The sequence below is a fragment of the Grammomys surdaster genome, unplaced genomic scaffold, assembly GCF_004785775.1.
Source record: "Grammomys surdaster isolate TR1022 unplaced genomic scaffold, NIH_TR_1.0 126091, whole genome shotgun sequence".
In the NCBI taxonomy this organism is placed as follows: Eukaryota; Metazoa; Chordata; class Mammalia; order Rodentia; family Muridae; genus Grammomys; species Grammomys surdaster.
Window position 1 is genome coordinate 4362945 of NW_021620899.1, and position 23751 is coordinate 4386695.

Below are 23751 nucleotides of genomic sequence, written 5' to 3' on the forward strand. Positions count from 1 at the left end.
GGTTCTTATTAACTGACTCCTCAAAGATAACACTGTTCAGTTTTGCATACACTCACTCTGAGAACTAGATAATAGCATATTCCACAAAAATGCAACACAGAGCTATAATGAACCTAAGGAAAAACATACATGAGAGTAAACGCAAAAGCAGAGGTGGGAATACAATCATTATTCAAAGAACTCATCCACCTTGCAGGCTCTAACTACAGTCTTATCTTTTTGTTGCACCTTGGGTATTGCATTGTGTCCAATTAAGTACTCTCATGAAAGATCAGATTTTCTCCACAGTATACCCAATGAATGGCTGTCTACTTATGCCCTCCAAGCAGTTTTGAAATAGTCACGCACTGCCTAGAATGAAGACCACATCTAAAATTGCTCTTGACAACCAAGCATAGTTAACCGAATTAGCTACCCTGTTTCTAAGAGCACACAAGGTTTAAAATACAGCTCAAAAACCAAATGTGCAATTTCTATTAAGGGAAACACAAGGTTCACTGCCAAGCATGATGTGAGACAGTAACACACAGCGTCAAATATCTCTGCATAAAGGATAAAAGTTAGTCCCACAGCTAGCATTACCATGAGTCAGAAGATGAGGAGACAGGGTGTGATTTGTATGTGCTTTCTAACAAGAACAAGAAGAATTTCCCATGGGTTGAAATCTGCTTCATTTCTTTTTGTTCATGATAATTTAGAGGAAGTTGAAATCTAATTGGACAAATGAATAATAAACAGCTTTCTTCTTCAAGGCTTGGATACTATCACTTTATGAATAGAAATCTCTCCCTGTGTACAGATTGTAAGACTGTGTTTATTCACTATCATGCAAAATCTGTCTAGGATGTAGGTCAATAAAGATGTGTAAAACACTGAGCTTGACAAATTTTATGCAAATCTGGAGAGAAACATTAGTTGTCTTTTTCTACCAAAAAATAAGTAAAAGCAACTATTTGTATTCCCAAAGTATTTATTCATGAATACAATTACAAAACAATTATTTCCAAGTAGAATGCATGTAAAATTAAGTAACACTTAGACAAGAAAACATTATGTGAATGGCACTTGGCTTGGTTTCCATGCAGCTAGTATATAAAATGCAACTGTGTACCAATTTTGAAAAAATTCAGAAAAAAAATAGATTACTTTTACTTTACTAGGGAGAATTTTATAACTCATCTTTTATTTTATTCGTGTAATTCCAATTTCTGTTTCATTTGACAGAAGATGAACTGCGACATTCAAAATTAGCAGTTGTCTTAACTAGTTCAACACTCTTTTCTATTAAGGCTGTTGATTTTATATGTCAAGGGCATTAGAACAGTAAAAGACTGAGTCCCTAAAAGGCTGTGTTATTGACAGGTGGCCAGCAACTGTTCTAAAGAGTCTTATAAAGGATAAATACTATTAAAGGAACATGAGAAAATTATGCAAACTACTTTCCATTCTTGTTTGCTATAAAACTCTTAAATGAGGCAGGTTCTTATTTGGCTAAATCCATCTGCATCTTTCAAATGAGACAATATGTTTTCCATCCTGAAGGTAATTCTAGACTAGCATGTCCTGCTTAGCACAAGGTCAAAGAACATATACTGAGCTTTATTCTGCACTGATTCACATGTCTTGTTTGCTATAAAATTATATTTTAAAATTTACAGATGGTAAAAGTGAATCCATATGGTTTTTACTGAAAATATATGGAATTGTTGCTAAATAGAGAATGTCTCAATCCTAAGTAACTTCATACGTTGCTGTTAACCAATCTACTGGGCAATTACATAAATCTAAATATTTAAACAGGATTAGGATAAATTTGCTTCATATTCATCATTTACATCTCATAATGTTATACAAAATAATTTCATTTCACTATATACACACAGACTTAAGTACTCATAGTCACTTAATCTGCTTCTCTATGCTTATACCTAAGCTATGCTTATGTAATACTTGGCTCCATCACTGTGTCATGGCTCAATTGATATTCTCCCAAGGAACAGCTATTTTCCAATCAGTTTGGTATTAAAAAGAATACTAAGATGAGTGTGTGGTAGGGTAGATATTCAATTTGGCTCAAAGCGTTGCAATTTCCAGCTCTTCTACATGATGTGCCCATGGAAAGTGTACCAATTAGTCCTGCTAATGGCAATTTATAAAACCATCCCTCTCTTCTCTCTATAACTGTTGCTCCAAATGTGAATTCCTGCTGGAGTAGTTCTATGTTTATTTCACCTTCTACCCACACTTGGTTTATTTTCACTCCAGTCCTTTGAGACTGCTATCTCCCAAAAAAGGCCTGAAAATGTCTCTGAGATTGCCAGGATCTTCTTCAGAACCAAAACACAATCTTGCTTGCCCTGTGCTCATTGAAACATGCCGAAAGATTTGCTGTGAAAAACAGTTGTGTGTGCTTCAATTGTCTGTCTTGAAATATTTCCATAGCCATAAATGCACAGGTCCTCTGTGTATATGGTATGGCTATTAGTTTGCTGTTTTGGTAGACTCCTTTCTTTTTTTTATAATTTTTTTATTGGATATTTTATTTACATTTCATTTTATTTTATGTTGACTCCTTTCTTAAAGACTAAGGGGACTGCTTACTCTTTTGTCTGCTCTTGGGACTCTTTTCCTCCTATTGGGTTGCCTTATAGCAGCCTCAGGATGAGGGCTTTGGTTCTTGCCTTATTGTATCTTGTTTTGCCCTGTTTGGTTGTTTTCTCTAGGAGGCAAGTTCTTTTCTGCAGAGGATACAGAGGAGCAGTGGACCTGAGGGAGAGGGAAGGTAGCAGGGAGCTGGGAGGAATGAGGGAGGGAAACCTGTGGTCAGGAAGTATTGTATGAATACATTTTCTTTAAAAAAGAAGAAGAGAAGGATGAAATGGAGGAGGAAGAAGATAGTGAGAAGAAGAGCCCATAGCTCTTTAACTTGAATTTTAATTTTATTAAATTTAATTTAAAGTGTAACTCTCAAATGACAAATCAGTTTGGTGGATAAGGAATGATTACCATGGAAGTCAAATGTGCTTTCATCTTCAATAAGTAATTAAACTCTCATAAAAATTATAAGAGTATCAAATTAAGTGTTCAAAATTGGAACACACTTAAATCTGATGAGAAAAGGAATGAAAACTAGGAACTAGGAAATCTGTTTAACAATTACTAAATAGAATAACCTATTTTTAGGACCAACCATGTTTGAGTCTTTTTGAGAAAATTACTCGGGCTTCTGGGCTCTGGGCTCTATTTTGATAAAAATATAGTACAAAATGCATTATATCATTTATTCTCACCATCTCATGAAAAATGAAATGTCATTACAAGGAAGTAAGTACCTTTTCCTCATGTAAAAAGATTCACCCTTTATGTGATAATATTTTACAGATCCTCTTGCCTCAACTTTCCAAATTTTTTATTACAGGAATTTGTAATTATGTCTAGCCAAAGCAATGATAAGCTTGTTAAATTACTCTCTGTTAAAGCAAATAAGAGAGTCAAAACATTTGGCAATTTAAAAAAATAAAATTCATGTTGTAAACTTATATTTTTCAGTAAAATAGATAGAAGTCCATCCAGTCACTACACCCCAATAAATAATTACTGTAACAGTTTTTGTGCTGAGTGATACACACACAGACACACACACACACACTTGAATATTGATCTCTATCTCTATCTCTATCTCTCCTCACTGCTGTTTAAGCAAATATCTAATACAAATAAATTTGAAGAAGTTATCTTTTCTTTGAACTATTCATAAAATTGGATGACGTATTTTGCAATAGTTTTATGTGTTTGTAGTTCCATCATTTAGTTGATGATATATTTTGAAACCCAGTCCAGTGAAAACTCCTTGGAGTCTATGAAGATGTCCCTTGTGAGAACTCCTATTAATGGAAGACATGGATTCTGAATTGACCATCTTTTGAATGCTAGACAAGGCTTGCAGTGGTGGGACTTGATTGCATTTGGGTGAGTTGCTGGCCAAGAGAGTCCAGAGCAAATCCCTAAACAACCCTGGCTAATGATAAGACAGAAGGTCACTCTTCAAAACCTGACAGAATGGGGGATGGTGGTGGTGGGGTGAAGTGGAGGTGGGAGTGGTCTGGGTGGGGGAGGGGAGGAGCTATTGCAGAGGACAACAACCACACAGCTCGTTAAATATAGAGAGGAAGAGCTGTGCCTGCATGGAGTCTTCACTCCTATGTTCTAGTCTCTTCGGCATGTGAAAGTACACTGCAAAATATGGAAAGAGAAACTTGGCCACTAACCCGGGTACAAAACCCTCCACCTATAACCTGTCCTGCCTGCAGTGTGTGCTGAGGCAATGATGGCCCAGAACTTGTGGGAGTGGACAGCCAATGTTTGGCTTAACTTGAGGCCTACCCCATAAAAGACAGTCTGAGCTCTACACTGCCTCGATAGCCAGGAAGTGGAGATTGGATAGCTTAGAGACTTGGGATAAAACCAGACATGACTGACCAAAAAACCCAAAATCAATGAAATGGTTTCTAATATTATTCTGCTACACTCAAAGATGGTGCCTTGTCTTCTGGCAGCAGAGATGCCCATAGCATCCTTCCCTCTAATGCTCAGGGAACCAAGCAAGAGTGCAAGGAAAGACTATAAGAGTCAGAGGGAATGGAGAACAGCAGGAGAATATGGCACCCTGTGTCATCTAAACAGAGCTCATATGGGCTCACAGATACTGAAGCAGCAAGCATCCGGTCTCTATGTGTCTATACCAGGCCCTCTGTTTATAAGCTATGGCTGTTAACTTGGTGTTTTGACGGAATTCCTAACAATGAGAGCAGTTGTGTCTCTGACTCTTCTGTCTGTTCTTGAGTCCTTTTCCTCCTAATGGGTTGCTTGTTCCATCTCAATGTGAGGGATTTTGTCTCATCTTATTGTGTCTTGTTTTGTCCTGTTTGGCTATTCTGTCTTGGAGGCCTGCTGTTTTCTGCAAAGGAAAATGAGTGAGAGGATCTGGTGTAGAGGAGGTAGGGGATGAGAGGAGAGGAGAGAGAGGAAACTGTGGTCACAATGTATTGCATGGGAGGATACTTTGTTTTTAAAAGAATCAAATATACAAAAAATTATGAGCATCCACAGTATAAATTCCTGATGATATAGTGATTATTAATCAAAAATTTTAAAAAGCATATGTTCTCTTCTATTTATTGAAAGTAGAACTTGAAGCAAAGGCATAGCTTATTTTAGCATTATTCCACAGCTATAGAATAAGGCACAGAGTAAAACAGGAAAGTGAGATTAAGGGAAAGTCAATGCAAACATGTGCAATTAAATTTTCCACTACAGGTGGCTGGTTTTGACTCCACAGATTTTCTTGATGAATGCTTCATGAAATGCATTATAGAACTGCCTGTCAATTCACAAGACAGAAAAACTAAGCGGCTATTCTTGGACTTTTCTATTCGTTACCCTCCTTAATACGCAACAGAAACAACTTAAGGAAGGAAGGAAGGGTCCATCATGGTGGGGAAGGCATGACATCTACTGGTGCCATGACATCTCTGGTCACACAGTCAGGAAACAGAAAGTCATACATTCCGGTGCTCAGTTTGCTTCTTTTCTCAAGTTTTGTAAGCATGGGCTTTCCCTCTGGAGTTGTCTTCCAACATCTTAGAATTTAAGATTTTGGTATTCCCAAAGTGGCTATTGGAAAATTGTGTTTGTAATATCAATAATGTTTCTTTCTCTTCCTTCCTTCCTTCCTTCCTTCCTTCCTTCCTTCCTTCCTTCCTTCCTTCCTTCCTTCTTCTCTCTCTCTCTCTCTCCCACCCCCCTCTCTGTATGTTTGCATGTGTACAAATGCATGCACATGCTCATGGATCATGTGTGTACTCTGTGTATTTTTATTATATAGGTACCTATAAGTGTGTGTATATTTAGAGGCCGAGATAAATTCTGGGCTCTTCCTTTATCTTCCTCCACCACTTTCTATGTCAGGTTTTTGAGATGGAGTCTAATACTGAAACAGAAGCTAACTAATTTTGCTAGGATGACTGACCAATGATCCCATGAATTGTCCTACCTCCACTCTTGTGCCTGATATACACATGGGTACTGGAGAAAAAGCTCAGGTGTTTATGTTCATGCAGTAAGCACTTTATGGACTGAGTTATTTTCCCAGACAGGCCCTTGACGTTTAATCCATGTACATCTACTTTAATAGTAAAACCTCAGCCCTGTGCTTGGTCCCTCACTCACCCCTTCACCTGGTATGCTCCCCCGCCCCCCAGAAATGCTTTGACTACCCACAGTCCAGATGAGACCAGTGTACCAGGAATTGGCTCCTCATTTCACTCAGGCCTATGCCAAAGATGTAAATTCTGGTAAGGATGCTTGAGCCTTAGTGCTTCAAGGTGAAGACCTGGTAGCCAATGCTGTAGCATTTACAGTGGGGCCAAAGGGCAGCACTGTGATCACTGAATAGAGCTGAGGAAGTGCCAAACAAACAAATGACGGGGTCACTGTTGCATAGTTAATTGATTTAAGGGATAAATACAAAATATCAGTGCTAAACTTGTTCAGGATATTGCCAATAACACAAATGAAGAGGCTGGGGATGGCATTACCACTGCTATTATTCTGGCATAGTCTATTGACAAGGAGGTCTAATCTTGTGGAAATCCAGAGAGGAGTGATGGTGGCCAATGATGCTGTAATTGCTGAACATAAGAAACAATCTAAACCTGTGACAACCCCTGAAGAAATTGCTCAGATTGCCACAAGTCCTGCAAATGGGGACAAAGACATTGACAGCATCATTTCTGATGCAGTTAAAAAGGTTGGAAGAAAGGGCATCGTCATAGGGAAAGATTGAAAAACCCTGAATGATGAGGAAGAAATTATTGAAGCATCAAGTTTGGTAGAAGATACATTTCCCTATATTATATTAACATATCAAATGGTCAAAAATGTGAATTCCATGATGCCTATATTCTCTTGAGTGAAAGAAAATTTCTAGTGTCCAGCTCATTGTATCTGCTCTCAAAATTGCCAATGCTCATCAGAAGTCATTTGTCATAATCTCTAAAGATGTTGACAGAGAAGCTCTAAGCACACTGGTTTCAAACATGGTCAAAGCTGGTCTTCAGGTTGTAGCAGTCAAAGTTCCAGGGTTTAGGGACAATAGGAAGAAACAGAGTAAAAATATATCTATTGCTACTGGTAGTGTCATGTTTAGAGATGAGGGGTTGAATCTAAATCTTGGAGATGTTCAAGCTCATGACTTAGGAAAAGTTAGAGAGGTCATTGTCACCAATGATGATGCCATGCTTTTGAAAGGAAATGGTGACAAAGCTCAAATTAAAAAATGTATTCACTGAGCAACTAGACATCATAACTAGTGAATATGAAAAGGAAAGGCTGAATGAGCAACTTGTTAAAATTTCAGGTGGAGTAGCTGTACTGAAACTTGGAGGGTGAGGTAATGTGGACATGAATGAGAAAAAAGACAGCATTTCAGATGCTCTCAGTGCTACAAGAACAGCTGTTGAGGAAGGAATTGTTCTGGGGGGTAGGGGAGGAGAGCTGTGTCTGCTTTTGTGCATCCTAGCCTTGGATTCATTAAAGCCTGCTAATGGAGATCAGAAAATAGGTATAGAAATTATTACAATAACACTCAAAATTCCTGCAATGACAATGGTTAAGAATGCAGGTATTGAAGGATCTTTCATAGTTGAGAAAATTCTGCAGATTTCCTCAGAAGTTGGTTATGATGCCATGTTTGAAGATTTTCTGAACATGGTGGAAAATGGAATCATTGATCCACCAAAGGTTGTAAGAACGGCTTTACTAGATGCTTCTGGGGTAGTTTCGAAGGGTTAATAAAATTTTAACTTCTAGCAGACTAGCAGTAAAAAGAGCCAGGAGAGCAGGTAGGCTAGTTCTAGGGCTTTGTGCTCCAAGAACAAGAACTTGGCTGACCACAAGGTGGATGATATGGTTGACTAAGATTGAGTTCTTGAGAAAAAAGGCCTGTACTTTCCCATGATTATTCCTTGAACCCTTCACACACTGAATAATAGGCTGGGACTTTCCACTGGTACTGCCCAGTGCTCCCCCTGGTGTGTGTTTTTTTCCTTTTAAATATCCTACACTTCCCAAGCTAGGGGTTGAAGCTCCTCTGTCCCTGTGTGGGTTACGGGTCTCAACTCATTGATTACCCCAAAATAAACCTCACCTCTTGTGTTTGCAACAAGATCAGTGTCTCATGAGTCATTGGGTGATCTCCCGTGGCTTGAGTGGGGGGTCTCCCCTCCCTGGGGGCCTTTTAGTTTCCTTGCTAACTGCAGCCAAAGCTGTAGTGACAGAAATTCCTAAAGAAGAGAAGGACCCTGGAATGGGTGCAATGGGTAGAATGGAGGGAATATGAGAGGTGGCATGTTGTAACTCCTAGTATTGTGTTTTGCCCTCATCAATGAACTGTAATAGGAAGCTCAAGGAAGATTCTTCACTGATAACTTCAGAGAAGTTACCTGAAGAAAATGAATGAAGAGAAGGCTGGCTGATCACTGTAACTGTCAGTTACTGGTTTCCATTGACAATGTGTAATAGTTTACTGCCAACAATTGTATATTTCTGATACCGGGTGCAAAAGCAATATATCAGTGTCCTGCTTTCAATTTACATCAGTTCTGTTAGTATCAGAACTGTAGCAATGGCTCACCACATGAGATCAGAAGCAATCTTTGTGTGGAGAGTGGGAATAATTGTGTACAAAGTAGAGAAGTATCCAATTATGTGACAACCTTTGTGTAATAAAAATTTGTTTAAAGTTAAAAAAAAAGTAAAACATCATTTTGTTCGGTGCATCCTGGATAACTCTCTCCAATAGTACAAATTTTCTGAACGTATCTCTTTAGTAAGTTATATTACTCTTGTAATTAAGATATCTGCTTTTAGATAATGAGATAATAGGAATACTAGTGTTCCCCCCCCACTGTCATTGCCCATTGTTGCATTTTTTTACTCTCACATATATTCTTTTGAATTAAGTACTACTATACATTCATAAGGTATCCTCCAAGTCCTCTAGTCACATGCTGATAAAGGCTCTACAAGGGGCAAAACAATAGCCACGATAAATGTCAACTTGGATGACAACATGTCGCTATCTCATTGTTGGTAGAAACCATGTGATACAATCAACTGTTTAGCTATTACATAGAGATGAGATGAGAACGCTGTCATCACATTGTGTCTATATATAGCAACTATCACTGACATTATAATATCTATTGAAATTATGTTGCCATAAGCAAAAATGTAAGGCATGAAATTTTAATGTTAGGAAGTGAATAGTGGGAAGAATCTGTCATAAAAAGGACTTTGAGGAGACATTTGGGAGGTTTCTGATGGTCCTATAGTTAGCTTTCAGTAAGGTCTTAAAAGAAAACGTTACTAAGAGCTTCATAATAGTTGCTCTTCACTAAGTAAATTTTATATGAACCTATAGATTTGAACCATAAATTCTACCATAAATCTGTAGAAAAGAAGGTAAAATGGATGATACTGTTGCTTAAGGGAAGGGAAATAGAGGGGGTTATTGCGTGATGAATGCAGGACTTCAGTTTGTCATGATGAAGCCATTGTGAACATGGAAAGTAATAATGGTAACATAACAGCATGAGTCATAATACTCAAGAGTTTGTCATTCAAACATGACAAAATGGAAAATATGTGCTGTGTACATTTTATATATACTTTCACTACGTATGTGTGTGATTGCAATAAGCACTAGGCCACACTTTACATTCATATTTACCTCCTTTGAAATCTACAAACCTATCATGATCTAGCAACGTAATGCAAGTTTCAAGAGACTGACTGCCAACTTTGAAGGCTTAGGAAATTCTAAAGTTCTTTGAACCTAAAGGCAATTTATTTAAAACCTTTCAGTAAAAAATAAAGGCCTAATTATAGGTTTAATTTTTTTCTTTGTGTTATTAAACACAGGAAGAGGCACTGAGCAACTCAAGTAAGCAACAACTATCTTCTCACTTTGGTACTCAGTATTTTAAGTGGGTAGTCATTAGAAATAATATACCCTAACTTCACTTTCTGATGATGTTCCGTTGCCAATTGCATGTCTGAAGAATTGTAATAGAGTTTTAACCAATAATTCAAAATTGTAGCCATGATTTCTGCAGAAGAGACCATAAACTCAAGTGGAAGTGAGTGCCCTTGAACTTTTATGATGTTTTCATTATTCACTTAGTAACATTTTTACTACTTGCTCCTTCAGGATATTTTAACCCAGACTTGAATTAGCAAATGTCTGCATAGCTGGTACATTTCATGTCTTATAAAACTAATTTACTGGTATATATAAAGTTTGATATATATTTGCATATAATAAATCACTCCTATAAAGCAGGATCAATTTTTCCTTAAAGCTATATACTAATTAATAAGAATCAAGAGTAAAAAGAATATAAATAAAAGATATTTTTCCCCTTTGGGTCATTGGAGTAAGTCCCCCTTCACTGGAAAGAACTGTTACAAAGAACAAATACAAAAGTTTCTTGAAAACTGACTATTCCACACTTAAATATCTGAGAATTATGAGTTTATGATATAGTAAATAAAACTTTCATGATTATGTTAACCAACAGCCATATCCATCGCTGTGAATTTTTATAATATCCACATTATTTCGATCTCCCAGTGTTAAAAGTTTTAACCATAGAAGTAAATGATTAAAGTATCTGGTACATTAAGTTTTCAGCATGTTATCTGATAAAAAAATGAGTATTTGAAAATGCATTTTTTATATTATCTGTATGTAATTAACTTGGCTCAGCCAGATTATTTTTTCTAAATTCCACATGACAAGGAATTGAATATAGAGTTTTAAGTAATAACTTGTATCATTAGGGACTTGGAAATATCTGCTCGAATTTAGATTGATATTTCTATGGTGAGTCAAAGTCACGCAAATTTGCTAAGATTAATCACTAGATCAAACTGTAGTGTGGAAGGAAAGCTAATGTTATGCTAAAGATCCAAATGCAAGTACTTCACGTTATCAAAGAATTAGGTTGAGGAAGTTTGCAACATTCAGTAGAATATTCTCAATTTACTTATTAGCAAAATAGACAAGCATTTTAATATTGTTCAATGAAGATACTGTCCTGTGTTTATATATGTATTTTGATATTTCAGGCCACAGTTAGTTTATCTATATTTTTATAAAAGGTCTTACCAGCCATTTAATATTTATTTTACATTTACCCTATAGTTTTTCATTTTTGGTTATAATAAAACAACAATAAAATATAATAAGATAAAACAAAAACTGCCACATTGAATGTGACTAAGACAAACTAATAAAAGGAAAAGAACCCAAGAGAAGGGCAAGCATCAGAGTCACACTCATGCTCACAGAAAAATCCCATAAAAACACTAAACTAGAAGCTATGATACATATACACTCAGAGAACATGATGCCTACGCATGCATGTCCTGGACCTGCTGTTTTAGTCTTTGTGAACCCACATGAGCTTTGTTCTGAGAGACAGATTTTTGAGCTCTAATCATTTGGTTATATGTTTCTCTTAATTTTTCATAACTATATCCTCTAAGAAGTATTCTTCTAAAGGCTCAAATCACAGTGTTCTGAAATTCAAGAATGAACATATATGATCAATTATATGAATATCGGTTTAAATGGAAATATCCATTCTAATCAGTTTAGAATGCAATTAATTAATTGTGATCCACAAAGTAATGTATGTGTCTAGAATGTCAAGATGCAAATATTGCCAATGCAGATTTAGTTACATTGTTTGATTTACTCATCACCTTTCTGAGATGAGAAATATCTGAAATTGAAGAGGAGATAGAGTTCTTTTGCTCAGGTCATAATATTATCACTATTGGAAAAGTTGAGTAGATTTTGACTTGGAAAAAAATAAAGTTTATTTTTATTATTATTTAATAAGTGTAACAAGGAAATAATAAAAAGTACCCCAAACTGTTGTAGTACACATATCAGGGTCAGGAGAGGTCCAAGAGGATCTCAACCTCCAGACCAATTTATCTACATAGGGAGATCATCATTTCAAACAAAAACAAAATGCACATGTACTTTAACGTGAAACGAATTGTTAGTCAGAAAATCTCAGCAAATTTGGCAGTAAATTTTGTTACATAAGTGGTAAAAATGCCATGTACTAAATTTTACATAATGCCCTGTAGTTGATTTAGAGTGGGCATAAGACTGGACCATTGGAATATAGTCTTCTAATGTTCTTCACCACACGGATTTATTTAATGTAGTCTTTAAAAACAGGAGGATGGGCTGTGTGGCTATATTCAGGGTAGAAAAAAATGGAGGAAGAAAAAAGACATTTGGTCTATGTAGTAACTCTACGATTTTGTGGACACAGTGGGGCTCCGATTGAAAAGTAGAAATGGCAGTCATGGACACTGAAGTTTTCTTGACCTCACAGTGTTGAATCACAACAGAGTGGAGAGTCCTAGACATGGGGAATATAAACCAAACAATAAAATGATAAGGCGTAGAACTGAGAAACAGGATAGAGAATAGATCTGAATCAGTGAGCTGTCGCAAACCTGGAATGAGGGCATGTAAACTGCATGCTAGTGTAGAACATCTTAGGATGTCCATAGTATCCCACCCTAGTGAGCTCGCCTGTTGTCAGCATGTGGTTTGCTTTCAGGAAAGTCTCTAATGTGACCTGTCCTAAATGCTTTCACATGCATTTCTACCGTGCCCTCTACTATTCATGACTCTATCCATATCTGTAGGAAGATTTCAAGCCAGTCAAAAACTCACATGCTGTCATCTTCCTCATGCAGTTCCCACTGAAGTGTAAGAATATCAATAAAAAGTGTAACAAAAAGCTTGTAATTGGCCCTGTTCACTAGTAAATATTTGATGAGCTCTAAGAGATAGTGTATGACTCTGAACTAAAAGTAGAATCTTGACATTCCTTCTATTAGGAAGGTCTTAGAGAGTAGTGGGTGTGGCAGAGAAGAACAACATCACATAGCACTCCAGATGTGACAGTAATGAAAACTGAACACTAGATGTTGTAGTCATAGAGACAGCATCCACAAAGGACAGTCAATGGGTCCAGTATAAAATATTCATTAAGTATAGGGTTAATTAGTGGCAAAAATAAATCCAAAGGTTAGGGAAACTTGTAATTAAAATTAATCACAGATTACAAGAGCTACTCAGAGACATTAGTTATTAGGTAATTAAAATGTAGAACATGGCTACTGCTTTCTAAACAGGGCTACCACCTATTATTGGTAAGTTAGCACAGATTAACATTGTTTTCTTAGTGCCTTACTTCATTTTTTTGGAGATTGTCACCAGGAAGATTTGTGTCTATCACATATATTTTATTTTAGACTTGTTTGTCACTTGCTAATATGCTTGTGACCATATGACTGTAAGAAGTGATGGAATTCAAATTATCTCCCCTCTTCGCTCTGATGGTGCTAATGGCCTACTCATTATTTCTTTGGCATTTTCTTCAGTGTCACAAGTTCTGCCTGAGAGTGTCTTACATTTTCATAATTGCTCTCCATCTGAAAACATCGTGGCTTTTCCATGTGACAAACACCACCTCTAAGCTGTGAAATTCATTGCTCTCAAAGGAAATCTCAACTGCTGGGAGGGCTCTCATCATCTTTCCAAAGGTTGAGTGTTTTAATCCTCAGATAAATAAGTTTTCATAATTTTATACTATGAAATCCTCTGATCTCATGGTCTCTTGCAGATTCATAACAGAAAGAATTACAGGAGGTCTATTCATAAGGAAACTTATTTCCTTACCTTATCCACAGATCCTGCAATATAGAACAAGCTTTACTTATATTGAAATGAAAATGAGCAAGTATAAGATTTATCCATTATATTTTGATATTCCAAACTGAATTCAAAGCATTACCTATGCCTAGAAGGATGAGTAAAATATGGGATTGGGTATGATTAGAAAGTTTTACATAGCTAGGTAGGTTGGTAGGTAGGTAAGTAGGTAGTAGGTAGGTAGTAGGTAGGTAGGCAATAGTGGCCTTGGACTTAAATTTTTGGAGACACTTCTTAAAATGACATGGCTTGTTACATGTGATTGCATTAAAATATTAAAAACATATCTCTTATTGATAATCTGCCCTTCCAGTTACTCCCTATTTTTGATGGTTGTATGAACATTTGAACATGAGAGACTTAACTCTGTGTGGCCATCCCTTTCACTCTAATAGGAAATCCCAACGTTAAAAGACACCCATGAAACTTGAATCATATGTGAACTTGTAAAATCCCAAGCCACTCATGAACTTTTATCACCTTGCTCTGCTCTGAGGAGTCAAAGGAACCCTACCGGCAGGCAGAGAGCTCCTCATGTCTCCTTGCACACTGACATTTGAGAAGCACTAATAATTAATGCCAACTACTCAACTAAAGGAATTATTTTTTATCAGAATGGATGAAATACTTTTTATGCTTTTAAGTATAAAGGGTTAATATAGAAAGGCTTAATATAAAACTTATGAATTTATTTCGGCTTTCAACAAGCTGAGAATGCCCAGTGACTGCTGATCTGGTGTCCTGTGGAAACACCAGATATTTCCTAGAGTTCAGTGGGAAAGTGTCTTATTGTTCTCATGCTGACAGCACCTGCTTCTAAGTGGATGATCTGCGAAAGTGTAAAGTAAACGTGTACACATTCTACACTTACAATTAAAGAAAGAGGCTGCAGTGTAGTCAAGCTGACAGGAATTAGGTAGAAATCTACTACATAATTTAAAACTTCACATCTTATTAAAATCAATTTGTAAAGATTAAAGTTTGCTGGGATGAAAATAAGAGTGAGTGATTAAGAACATTGGTGACATTTGCAGAAGACCCAGGGTCAGGTCCCAGAACACACATGGTGGCTCACAACTGTGTGTGACTTCAGTTTAGGGGAAACCAAACACCCTCTTCTGTCTTCCATAGCCACTAGGCATGCACATGGTTCACACACATACATGCAGGCAAACACTAATGCTCATAAAATAAATAATTATTAAAGATAAATATTGCAAATAAAGAAATAATATACTGTGTGCTTTTATAATACAAATATCATGTTGTGACATGAAAAAAAATAAGTGTGATGCCTAAATGAGAACAGGAAAAGAATTGTAAACAGATATTTAAAAGCATAACCATATGCATGTATATGGTATATTGACATATATGATATACACTTGTCATAACTCTCAAGTAAGTAAAATATAATTATAATAAATAAAATGGGAACTTTGTAAAGAATCACTAATTTATGCATCTCTCTGTGTGTGTGAATATGAGTATAGCTGCTTCTGGAGGCCAGAGGCATCAGATTCCTGGAGCAGGAGTTACAGGCAGTTGAGATCTGCCTAATGAGAGGGCTGGAACTGATCTCTGCTTCTTTGCAAGGGAACTAAGCACCATTAGCCATTGAGCCATCACTCCAGGAGCCATGAAAGGATCTCTTAACATTTTTATGAAAAAAAAAACATCAAATCCATAAATTTGCAGTATATACTATAAAATCATATTTAATGTAGGTAAATGTGAAAAACAACTTGATAGAATCATAAGAAAGAAAGTTGTCAATGAATATGGTTTTCAAGCAACTGTCCCATTCCCACCCTGACAGATTCACTTCTTTCAGATCAACTTTCCTAAACAGAGAAACTAGAGATTAAAACCTGTCCCCCAAACACCAGAGACATATTAATGCAGTGTGGACGGGAAGAGCTGAAATCCTGGTCACACATGAAGGCAGAATAGTGAGTGACTCTGACACCTGTCTTAACCTGTACTCTTGAGCGAGTCACCTGTTCTTAAACTATAGCCCCAAGGTAGAACAGTGTAGCTATTAGTAGTGATAAGCTTGGAAGAAAATATGTGGTCTAGTATTAACCAAAATAAAACAACCAGGGTTAACAACCTAGGCTGTGTTACACTAACGACTAGCTATGGACAGGGGAAAATTATCATCATTTGTAAAAACTAAAAGGATAACGACTCATGGCAAATGTATTTTTCAAATGAGTGTAACACTGGGGTGCTTCCAGAGTCCAAACACTGTCTATGTTCCTTTCCTGTCTCTTTATCCATTCTACTTAGTATGTTAGTATTCTCTGGCTTCAATCCTTAGTTTAAATTATTCTTATTCATGTTTTATTGATTTCAGTACCTGACATTTTAAGATTTGACATTTTAAAAATATTAGACATATCCAAAAAGAGAGCAAGAATTTAGGTGTTAAAATAGAATTTAGACAAGAGAGTCTTCAAAGGTTATATATGTATGTTGTCTCCAATAATGTCAAAACATAACCCATAATAGTCAGAACAGAGTACAGAGAGAAGCCTAACTGCCAGAGGAATTTAGGTTAGTGTCAGTACTCAGGTTTTACTCTGTCTTTCTCTTCAGATCAGTTGCTGAACCCTGGGAAACACACCAGTTTTCTTAGAAGAGAAGATAATAACAGAACAGTTTTCATAGGGATGTTGTGTGTTTTAAATCAATCAAACATTGGATATTGTTTTCTTTTCAAAGAAAAGACCTAGAAATAAAAAATCTTCTTTGACTTTTAGTTTCTCGGCAACAAGCACAAAGCAGACACCAAACTGATGAGCGATTGTGTGCAGCTATCCATGGTAGCATCTCTGCAATCTGCTTCACACGCAGACATAAAATGCAACAGAAACATGCTTCTAAAGCATGACATTACTCCCCTGCAAAGCACAGCAGAATAGATTTTCAAGTAAACAATTATACAGTTAAAAGATTTTTCCACAGCTCAGAGAAAGGTCCCCCACTACTGATCACTGAGACCAGAAGCAATCCTTTCTTTCGGTCACCACCCATGGATCACCTTGGGAGTCTCTTATCTCTGTCACATTTTCACTCTTTCTCTTATCTTCTCTTTCAGGGCTAGAATGGAATCAATAAGAGAGTGTCACTTTCTAATGAGATGGATGCTAATCAAAGAAACAGGAAAGGGTGACTCAAGTATTAAATTGGTCTGTTACTTCTAGCAGAATTTCATAATGCAGGAGCCAAAGGCACCAATTTACAGGTATAGTACCCTCAAAGGCTTTGTGTTGTCAATCAGAGTTTATGTAGCTGTTTCCTGATAGCATAAGTGAGTTGAGATCTCCAATAGAAAATGAGAAGAACCACCCACCCCACCTCGGTTCTTTCTGCATAAATAAGGGCACAGGGCAAAGCTTATTTCCAAGGAGGAAATGAGAACGCCAGAAGAACCAGCCTGCCCATCTTGTTATTATGCCTGGCACCAAAGGATTTTTTTTTTAATTTCCACTGAAAATGTTCCTGCCCATTAATGTTAATTACCAATAATTTTTAGACCCTGCCAGCTGCAGAACAGCTTTGCAGGCGTACAAATTCAATAAATATGGTATGGGTAGAACTAATAAGTCGGGGGGTTGAGACCTAAAACCCTAGAGAAAGATAAGGCAAATGGGAACTGTGCTTTTATAGTGTCCTTAATTGAACCTCCATTGATGGGTCTACCATACTTACCACACTGAAATACTATAGTCGTAGCTTCTCAGGGCTTTTCTGTACTGTGACTATTACAGGCTTCCCTGATATTTTTACATGAGTAGTCTGCAGCATTTATCTCCTTGGGTAATCTCTAATTGCACATAAAACACATTTTACCAGAGAGAGCGCTCCATGAACTGTAGCATCCATGGATGAAAGCACAGCACGAGAGTCTGAAAGTCTTGCAGGCTTAAGACCATATTTTGTGCCACCTAAAGCTTGTACAATTCTCTCTGGAGAGAGGAAGGGAAAAGGAAACAAAGAGAGGAAAGAGAACAGGAAAAGAGAGGCCAGGAAAAGAGGTTACTATAAACCTACTAGTGTTCTAAAGTACACAAGTAACTTGCTGTGCAGAAGGGAAAAAAAAGAACAAAAGTATCAGTTTTAAAACAACAGCATGTGGGGACACATGATCACATGACCATGGGGCCACTGTCCCTCTTTAGAAGGTATTTGTGCCAGAGAAGTGCTTTCGTATTCTGTAGGTAACTCTTCTTTAATTTAGCAGAATCAGGTCAAACAGGTTATTTTCTGTATCGATCCCCAATTAGTTGTTTGCACTTCAAAAGATTGTAAAGAATAAATGAAAAACAAAAGAGCACAATATTTTTGCAATTTGTCCTAGGAAATGCTTATAGGTCTTCAATAAGTGTCAAGCATTAATTTACATTGGTGTTAAGTTACATGGGGTTTGGAGTTTGGTTTTTTTTTTCTGCCTATTAAAAGAAGCTGGAGCTGAAGACAACCTAACATCTCATTGTGTAGGATTGTATTATGAATTAATTCTCAAAAAAACACAGTGGTTGTTCAGTGGTGAATGCAGTTTGTCTTCCCTTATAACTGCTAACAGAATTTAAGTGTCTCAAAAATGTATGTGAAGGATATAACATAAAATATACTAAAAAACCATATAAAATAAGCATTTCTTTTTTTAAAAATATGAAGTCTTCATTTTATAGTAACGAATAAAACATTCATTAAAGAGGTAATCAAAGCTTTTGAATTTCATACTGGTTGCTGCATTTAAAATTACCTTTTCGATATTACACAAAACAAGAAAAGTGCAGACTCCCATGAGGGAAGTCTGGATAGTCTCACTATTTACAGTCTCAGGTCTACTAAGTGTGGATGTGTGTGGACATGTGTGGGTCACTCATTAAATATATAAGGCATCCTAAACTTTGTTGACATTTCTATATTTTTATGGATTCAATATTGTCTCAACCTACAACCCAAATGTTTCAATGTTCTCTTTCTCGTGGTTCTTCCTTCTAATAGTTGTTTTAATTGATCACACGTTCATTTCATTTATAACAGTAACTTGAATGAGGAGTGGAGTCAGGCAGAAAGGCAGCAAGCACCTGCATGGTGTGAGGTAGTTACGATGCTCAGTGTTAAACCACATCATAGCAAACTGTGGCTTCACAGAGGATTCTCCCTGGGGCCTAGAGCTTAACTGACAGTCAGTGTGACAGAAGAAATGAGTATTTTGTTATCAGTATTTCACCCATGTTCAAATGCAGAAAACTGAGGGCTATGCAAAATTACTGATATTTTCATAATTCAGTGTGATTTATTTTTAAAGATGGGCACATTCACCTTAAGAGAAAAAGCCAAAAAGGAATTGCTTATCTACTTCATTGAAAGTAACTATTTGAAAAAGTGCCCCAGGTTGACATTAAACACAATTATACTAATTTTCACAAACACTGTATACTACATGAATGTTAATTGTTACGGGAATGCACCTCTCGTCCTTAGGAGTCAGAAGGGGTTCCAGCAAGTAGCGAGCCAAATGCTTTGCTTATGTCTATGGAAATAAGAAGATGAAATGAAATAGTGTTTCCAAGGCAAGGCTGGGTTCTGATGGCAAGTGAGACCAAGAACTACATATTGTTTAGTTCAGTTAAGCGCTCTTTCTGTCTCAAAGAACGATCTGTTGTGTTCTCCCAAAAGAAAAGGAATTACTGATTTTTGGTATCAATGTACATCTGCATAATTACAAGAGAATAGATAAATGAGCTAACCAAACAATGAACCTGGAAGAGACACCATAATGGTGAGTGGGCCTTCCCTGGAGAGACTCAGAGTCTTACACTGTCAGTAAGTGTCAAGTCCTAAAATGGATGGAGAGAGAAAGGTGGGAAGGAATGTGGAAGCAAATTGCATATTTCATTAAAAGCCAATGAAGGGTTTATTTAAAGCCAAAGAATTTTCCCAATGGTTATCATGCACAGGGTCCAGGCATGAACATCTTTCCCTGTGCCTCATATTCTACCTAATCAACCAGGGACTATCCGTTTCATAGAAGTACTATGAAGTAGAACTTTTTTAATGGCCGTGTCCTCAGCAACAGCTAGGATATGGCTTTCAGCACTTTACTTAGTGTCAAGGTCTGACATTGTCTCCGTTTCATGTGATTTATCACTTAATACTTCAACATTCCTTGCCCACAAACTAATAATATTGGGTACTCAGAGATTCTCCTCTACACAAATGCTTCACAAGCAACTCGAAAGTGAGGTGTGAATATATGAATTCATTCATTTTAAACAGGTTATCATGATGATAAGTAATTTACACAGAAAACTAACCTCATCAGAGGAAAGGAAATGACTTGCATTACTGGTCTCTTCCAAAAAGGAAGAATTTCTTAGTGTGATGGTATATAACAACTTAAGGGAGTGAGTTTTGAGTCAGCATTTTGTCATTTGTTTAAGATTGCTTTTTCTTTGTGATGGCATGCCATTTGCTAGAGATACAAGGGTCAAGCTGATCACCATGCTCTTGAGGAATAGTCTAGCTGGGGGAAGTGAAAAAGTATATGATTACGAAGTGAAGCAAGTGAGATATGAATGCCAATAAAGTAAGGACAATGTTTGAGGAATTAGAAAGTGGGTTATTGTTCATTGGTGATAATTATTGAGTATGTAAAGTCAAATATTTGGGTTTTTAAACTTTTATAAATGGAGGTTTGGGGATTTTAAATTGGCATTAATTATTAAGAAGTTGGTTAATGTTTAATATAAACGATCCATGCATAATAAGAAGCTAATGTTTCTGTCTGAGAGACATACACGGTATTCATGTCAGTATGGTTCTACAGATAATAAAAAAAAAAAAGAAAAGTGGTCTGTTTACATTGGAATCATTCCTCTAAGGATTTCTTTTCTACTGAAACTTTCTTGAGCTTTCAAGGATTTTCACTATTTTATCCCCCAGACATCTCTCCGAACTTCTTACTAGGTACTGTTGTATACTTTATACATGAATCTGTATGCAAACACATGGGTGAGAAATAGAAACAATGTAATTTCCATAGCACAATATAAAAGAAAGGTGTAAATATTGAGGGGAAAGTACCTGAGGCAGACGCAGAAAGCATATTGAGGACAAAAAGCAGAGCTCTTTGAATTAACACGTGACTGAAGAGTCCAGTTGGGCTACAGCATGAGATATAGATGATGGGAAATGAACCGGAAGCCTGCTTTTACTGAAGTTTCTGAGAAGCCTGAGAGGCTGCGCTAAGGGCTCAAGCTTCAGGTTCTGTACAGACAGGGCAGGGCCCTGTGCAATCTTCACGGTGCAGGCAGAGGGGAAAAACTTACAGACGCGTGATTGCGGAATAGGAGACACATCATCCAGTGAGCACATAACCTGTTTAGATCCTAAATTCTACATATATAAATGAGCATAACGCTTTCATTGTTTGGTAAACAGTTAAACTAATGGACAAAGAAATAAAATTACATATTAGTGGGCTACAATAAGATGATGTTTTCTTGGGCCAGTTGTTGTAAAAGCACACATGTAACACTGTCCTGGAGACAAACTGACTTTAACCCCAAGACATGACCTTACATGATAGCCAAGGTAGACATTTCCAGAATTCTGATAATTCAGTGAAAAGAATCCAGGAGAGGGACTCACATCAAAGTACTGTAGACAGTTTCAATGTTCTCTGCAATAGTTTATATTTCAAGTCCTTGCACTAATATTACTCCCAGAAATTTAGTCATATCCTTTTGATTTCAGATTGTCATGGCCTAAAATAACCTGATCTTAATTTTCAACCCCCCCCTAAATATTTCCAGCTCTCCCCTGCTGCGATATTAGTCTAATACCGTTTACCAGACACTCCGATTTTAAATAGACCAGCAAGCAGCACAGCACTGACCTTGGCTGGTGTGACTCCCCAGCCCTGTTAAAGCAATGTATTTTCCAAAGGATTTAACAAGTTTGCTGATGCTTCAAGTTTGATGAGAAGTGTTATTGTGTAGCTCTGGAGGCTACGGAGATAATGGTGAGCACTCCTGTCATGTCTGTGGAATTCCTGAGGGCTACAAAAGAGCATTAACAGACCTTCAAGGGCGAGCGGTAGAAACGGAGCTAACAAATGTTTTTCCTTGCTTTCCTGATCCTGTTAGCACAAGTGAAATCAATCTTCAAAGCGAGAGGAAAGCTTAACGACCAGCTTCCGATTGTGCCCCCAGCCTACAGTGCATTTGTTTTCAAAGACATTACAAACTCCTAGGAAATAAGCAGTTTGCTTCTCAGTTTTAGGCATGATTGAGAGATTACAGTTTGTTTAGAAACCAACACTTCTATATTCAATTTATAGGAACAACAGAATATTTTTATAGCCATGAGGTTTTTGAAGTTTATAAGGTATCCCCTTGCTGAGAACATCCTATGGAACCAGCCATGCTTCATTAATTATTCACTGTAATTTGCAGCTGGCAGAATTGCTGCAAAACCCATTTGCAGTTTTATACCTCCTTTAAAAGAAAGACACATAAAACAGTTCTTTTTGTTGATTTTTTTTAAGTTGTGGTATTAGTTTTGTTTCTAGATAGCTGGAATGATCTAACATATGTAATGTATTAAAACACAGACAGACAGGAGGTTCAGTTAAGTAAATATTTGAGGTTATCACAACTCTTTCCAGGGCAAAGAAACACTCTGCACACATTTGATTCTGGAGAGGAACCTGAGCAATCAAATTAGGATGATTAACTTTTTCCATCGCAGTTTCTGGTTTTTTCATTTTGTGGTTATCTAATTACTAGAGTCTCAAAGGGCATTATGAACAGCTATATAGAGTGTGGGAAAATCCAGTATTTAGGGTGAATTTTTCATTCTCATATATCATTCTGTTTTATTTTCATTTTTAAAGAAATAAATATTCCCAACGCTAATTGATAAGATCATCTAGAATGATGGATACGCTTGGATTTCTAACCTTTATATATGTACTCTTGTTCTAGTTCATAAAATATCCCAGGCCTTCTAACACACTGGATATGCACTGAATGTTGGTCCATTTCTTCACTAAATTGTCAATTACAGATATGTGGGTTTTTCTACCTTTAAAAAAATTTTTTTAGACATCTAAGGAAAGTTGTGTGCCAAATTCTTGATATAATTTCTTATTTTATTTTTCCCCAAATTTTTATTGTTTTTATTGTTTTCTATTAAACAGCACGTAATACTAGTGCTATCCTTGAAATTACTGCACAGTTTTAAACTTGCCCAAGTTGTTAGCATGCCACTAGATATACTGTTCCTTACACTATCAAAACTGTCTCATGGATTCACTCTAGTGTTCTTCTATTTTGAACATATTTGCATATTTATGTCTTTAATACATTATGTGACTTGTATAAAAGAATAAATATCGAATTTTCACTTTTAATATATACCAGCTCTCTCTATTTTTTTGTTTGTTTTGTAGTTTTGTTGAGAATTTCAGTATGATATGGGAAGGTCACATGTACATGTGGGAGGTTATATTACATATTGACTAAGTCATCAGGCACATAGTGCTTTCTGATGTGAAGAGTTCCTTGTGTGGACGCGAACTCATCAACTATCTTTCTAGAATTTACTTCTTTGTTTCTTTGTGTTATTAATTCATTGGAGGAAACTGACATGTGAATAATCTTTCTTGACAAGTAGTCAAATAATTTCTAGCTTTATCGATAAAATCATAATAAAATAATTTGTTATAAGACCTGATGCTAGTCAAGTATTTGTACCATCTATACAACTCTGGAATAATTTAACCATAAAATAAATTAAAATCTCTGGATAAAGAGGTCTCTTTCCTTTTGCTGTAGGCACTGAAGTAGCTTTCGATA

The 23751-nt window shown here is 36.6% G+C and overlaps 1 protein-coding gene and 1 pseudogene across 1 annotated transcript in view; one reads left to right on the forward strand and one right to left on the reverse strand.

The window, feature by feature from the left end:
- The window catches only part of Thsd7a (thrombospondin type 1 domain containing 7A), a 364412-nt gene that overhangs the window by 218379 nt on the left and 122282 nt on the right, over positions 1-23751 (reverse strand). The window lies entirely within an intron of this gene.
- On the forward strand, positions 6263-8415 carry LOC114611298 (annotated as a pseudogene).